This window comes from Cetorhinus maximus, unplaced genomic scaffold (assembly GCF_964194155.1).
Source record: "Cetorhinus maximus unplaced genomic scaffold, sCetMax3.hap1.1 HAP1_SCAFFOLD_257, whole genome shotgun sequence".
Classification (NCBI taxonomy): Eukaryota; Metazoa; Chordata; class Chondrichthyes; order Lamniformes; family Cetorhinidae; genus Cetorhinus; species Cetorhinus maximus.
The window spans coordinates 84,227-89,211 of record NW_027596217.1 but is presented as its reverse complement, the minus strand read 5'-3'; the positions used below and the strand labels follow the sequence as shown (position 1 = coordinate 89,211).

Here is a 4,985-nt window from a genome sequence, read left to right as displayed (position 1 = left end):
ACGTTGCCCTCGAGGTGGCTGTGGTGGGGAAGAGACCGTTGTTCACCTCCTTGTGGATTGTGCCTTTGCAAAGAAAGTCTGGAGAGAGATGCAGTGGTTGCTGTCGAGGTTCATCCCGAGCAGTTCTGTGACACAGGACTCTGTGCTCTACGGGCTGTTCCCAGGGACACACACTGAGACAAATATCAACTGCAGCTGGAGGATCATAAACTCGGTGAAAGACGCGCTTTGGTCTGCCCGAAACTTGTTGGTCTTCCAGCCCAAAGAGTTGTCCCCGACCGATTGTTGCGGACTGGCACAATCCAAAGTCCAGGACTCCAGCACTAAAGCTTGGGGCAGCTGCCGCAAAGGCGCAATGGGGAAGGGTCGCTGTCTAAGACCTTTCTGCCACAGTGCACCGAGAGACTGGGAACTGTTTAGAGCCCCTCGGGCTGAACAGCTCAAAATGAAAGGCTGTAAATGATTGTAATATTGTTTGTACTGATGCACCTGGTGATACATTTTGTAAAAGTTGAACCGGATTGTACCCTTGTAATGGTGTTTTTGAAATGGTTTGGAATGTGATTGAAGATATTTTATGAATAAAGTATATTTTTGCAAAAAAAAAAAAATAAAAATCTGTTCTTATCAGTTTAATATCTGATACGTCCCTTCTCTGGGGACCATATATTAAATTGATTTTTGGAGCAGGGAGATGGAATAGGGGCTTGCACCGCCCACTCCACGCATCGGCCTGGTATTGCAGTATCTCTGGGAAAGGTGCACCCTCCCTTTCCAGGGGATTTTCAATGCTAAAAATAGTTTTCTTACAAGCATCTGCTTTCTTTACTTTTCAACATGTACATGTTCCAAAACCCAAAGGAGGTGTCAGCTGTGGCTCAGTTCATAGCACCCTCGCCTTTGAATCCGAGGGTTGTGGGTTCATGTCCCACTCCCGGGAACCAAGAACTGTGATTGTACTCGAAAGAGTTGCAATCTGTGACTGTTGATAACTCGAAAGAATTTTGACGAGGTGTCAGCTGTGGCTCAGTTCATAGCACCCTCGCCTTTGAATCAGAGGGTTGTGGATTCGTGTCCCACTCCCGTAAACCAAGAACTGTGATTGTACTCAAAAAAAAAGAGTTGCAATCTGTGACTGTTGATAACTCGAAAGAATGCTTTCAAAAGCTTCTTCCACAGCAGCCTCTGACACTGACGTCCATGTGGATAGGCCCAACCCTCTCCCACCTGATCGGTGGAATACTGCCGATCTACATAACTCGGATGCAGTCTCACTGAAAAGGAAAGAGAACAAAGGCAACTTTTGTTCCAATTAGAAATCCCGGGACAAATATGCCAGCAGTGAAACCGTCAGTGCTTAGATATATACATAAGTCTTTGAACGCTGTCAGTCTGCTTTAAAGGAGGGAAGGCACATGGCACTCGGGGAAGTCAAGGGCGGCGCCGGTATCGCTTCTCGGCCTTTTCGCTAAGATCAAGAGTTGCAGCGGCGACACCATGATCCTGCCAAGGCAAGGTCGGGATGGAAAGGTTATAACCAATCGAAATCCATACCATGGGTTAGCTATCACCGTCCGAGTCACGGTGAACGACAGCGAAGGAGGATCACCTATGGATCGGGTCTTCTTCGCCAGGAGGATCCTGTTGAAGGCGTGCGGCTTCCAAGCTCCAGAGATCGTATCCCTGCAGGACTTCCCCAAAGCTGGTTTTTTCAACGTGACGTTCAAGCGGGTGGCAGACTGCGTCCAGCTCCTGAGGGTGTTCGAGGAAAAGAGAGACCTGCCGGAGATGATGATCCTGACGGTGGAGCCGCTCTTTTCTCTGCCGTTGCAACGGGAACGTGTGGTGATGGTGCATCTGTACAACCCCTTCGTCCCTGTCGCCGACGTGGTCACCTTCCTCACCAGGTACTTCGATAAGGTGGGGAGCGGAACCGAGATTCGAGACGAGTTGGGTATCTGGACAGGCAAACGCCTGTTTAAGGTCACGCTAAAGACCGATGGTAAGGGAGCCATTTTCCACCCCCCTTCCAGTTTCGCTATCGGGGGAAACCGTGGCTACCTGGTCTACGCTGGGCAACCCAAGCATTGTCGCTCATGCGGCAAGGCTGGTCATGTGGCGGCCAACTGCAGCGCCTCCCTCTGCAAGATCTGCAAACAGGAAGGGCACCAGACAAAAGACTGCAAACAGGCCAAGTGCTTCAACCTGTGTGGCGAGGCAGGTCACCTCTACAGGACCTGCCCCAAGTGCTGCCCTACTTACGCACAGGCAGCCAAAGCCAACGAGGGGGAAGCAGAAGAAATGTTTTGTGTCATTCCAAACACCAAGGCCCCCAGGGAGCTCAACGGGACAAAGGAGGACACAGAGAGAGACAAGGTGGAGAAAGAGATTGAGGCAACAGAGAGCCAATCAACAGCACTACCCCCTGAACCTCCCAGTCCTCAGGACAGCGAATTAATGGAGGAGGAGGCAGCAGTGGAAAAGCAGCAGGGGGAGTGGCGGACGGTGAAGAACACCAAAAGGAAGAAGGAGCGAAGAAGAAACAAAGCCATTTCACGGAAAAGCGGCAAGAGGCGTCTCCCATCCGACATGGATGACAAGGGCAGCAGCTCTTTGGATGATGAAGTGCCAGGGCGGCACCGACAGAAGAGGCGGCAAAGCTCCAGGGCGTTGGAGGACGAGACACCCGAGCTCCAGAACATTGGAGACAACAAGGAGACCAGCGCACCCCAACTTTGCCTGCAACCTGAGGAGGCCAGTGAACCACAGCCCCTGGAATCTGGGAGCAGTGAGGCAATCATCGCACCCCAGCTCCAGGAAGCCGGGAACAGCAACACCCCAGAGGGGGTGAGTTTTGGAGAAGCTTCTCCAGCAAAGGTCATCTCAAAACCCGCTCTCTACGTGAACCTCCAGATGCCACCTGAGCAGAACACTGCCAAGGAGATCTACCTCACCCCATCCAAAGTGAAGGAATTTGAGCTCACTACGGGTATGAAGGAGCAGGCAAAAGGTCTGGGACTCTCAGGGACAGTCGGTTTGGTAGGAGAATAAAGGCTTTAAAATGGGTTTAAAGATTGTATCCATAAATGTGCGTAGCATTAAATCTACTACGCGATGTGTTGCGACCTTGGACTACCTAGCCAAGGTCAAAGCTGACCTGTTGTTTCTGCAGGAGTGTGCGATACCGGAACTCAGCTCCTACAGGCAATGGTCACGATGGTGGTCCCATGGGCCATCGATCTGGTCAGGCGGAAATGACTCTCGTTCCTCCGGCCTGGGTATTCTGCTGCGGGGAGGCAACTTCACCATCTCCGAGGTTAAGGAGGTGGTGGGCGGGCGACTCCTCGTAGCAGACGTAATGTACAAGAACGCTCCACTCCGGTTAATTAACGTGTATGACCCGGCACAGGGGGCTGAGCGGCTGGAGGTTTTTCAGCAGCTCCCACTGCTGCTGGCGTCCTCCAGGCCGGTCATTCTTGGCGGTGACTTCAACTGCATCATCGATGCGGCTGGACGATCCAGCAGGGCCGGCAGGAGTTTGGACGCTACGTCCAGATCCCTGATGGAAACAGTTAAGGATGCCAAGCTGCACGACGTCTTCAGCAACCCTGCAGACGGAGCGCAGCGTAGATACACCTGGTCAGGGCCAGACGGGTCCATTCGTTCCAGGATAGACTTCCTGTTTGTGTCCCGTGCATTCACAGTCAGATCCACCGATGTCAAGCCGGTGTTCTTCTCTGACCACTGCCTCCTACTGGCGGACTGCCACTTGGAGAAGGACCTGAGGGGGGGCAGGGGGGCATGGAAGCTAAATGTGCAACTGCTGACCCCAGAGAACATTGAGTAGCTCAAGAGGGCTTATAAAGGTAGGAGAACCATGAAACCCCTCTTCGAGTCCCTGACACACTGGTGGGAAGCGATCAAGGGAAACATCAAAAGGTTTTTCATCCTCAAAGGCATCCAGAAAGCTAGAAAGGAACATGGGAAATGTCACGACTCCAGAAAAACATGCAGAATCTGCTCCGGCTGCAGTCGATGGGAGTCGATGTCAAGGAGGAGCTCCAAGAGGTGAAGAGCCAGCAAGCCTCGCACTTTGCCTTGGAGGCCTCCAAGATCATCTTCCGTTCCAGAGTCCGCTCCGTGGAGCAGGATGAGACGCGCTCACGTTTCTTCTTCCAAAAGGTACACAGAGAGAGCTCTGTGATCAGCAGCCTGAAGGAAGAAGACGGCTCAGTAAAGTCATCACGGTCCGACATTTTGCGGATCAGCATATCCTTTTATGCCGGATTTTATGACGTGAAGCCAATGGACTTCACGGCCTCCCAGTCCTTCCTGTCCTCTATCACGGAGGTCTTAGACGACAGTACGCGGGAGAGCCTGGACAAACCGCTAACTCCTGATGAACTGACTAAGGCCCTTGTGTCCTTTGAGAAGAGTAAAACTCCCGGGAGCGACGGCTTGCCGGCGGAGTTGTATTCGGCTCTGTGGGACTTGATCGGTCCAGAACTGCTAGGAGTGTACGAGAGTATGCTCCTGGCCGGTAGTATTTCAGAATCCATGAGGAAAGGCATCATCACCCTCATCTACAAGCACAAGGGGGAAAGGGAGGAAATTAGAAATTGGCGACCCTTTTCACTGTTGAATGTGGACTATAAGATTCTGTCCAACGTCATCGCCAATCGGGTCAAATCCGCTCTGGAATTGGTGATTCACCCTGACCAGACCTGCTCTGTGCCAGGCAGGAAGATCTCTGACAGCCTCGCGCTGCTCAGGCATACGATTGCCTATGTACAGGACAGGGGTGTGGATACCTGCCTCATCAGCTTGGATCAGGAGAAGGCCTTTGACAGAATATCGCACACCTACATGGTGGATGTGCTCTCCAAAATGGGGTTTGGGGAGGGAATTCGAAATTGGATCCGACTGCTCTACACTAACATCCGTAGTGCAGTCTCAATCAATGGGTGGGAAACAGACAGCTTTCC

At 52.1% G+C, this 4,985-nt stretch overlaps 1 non-coding gene across 1 annotated transcript; it reads left to right on the top strand.

The window, feature by feature from the left end:
- The first annotated feature begins 588 nt into the window (after nt 1–588).
- On the top strand, nt 589–770 carry LOC144673093 (U2 spliceosomal RNA). The gene has a single exon (XR_013574253.1). It is a non-coding gene; the product is annotated as a U2 spliceosomal RNA (small nuclear RNA).
- The last annotated feature ends 4,215 nt before the right edge of the window (nt 771–4,985 follow it).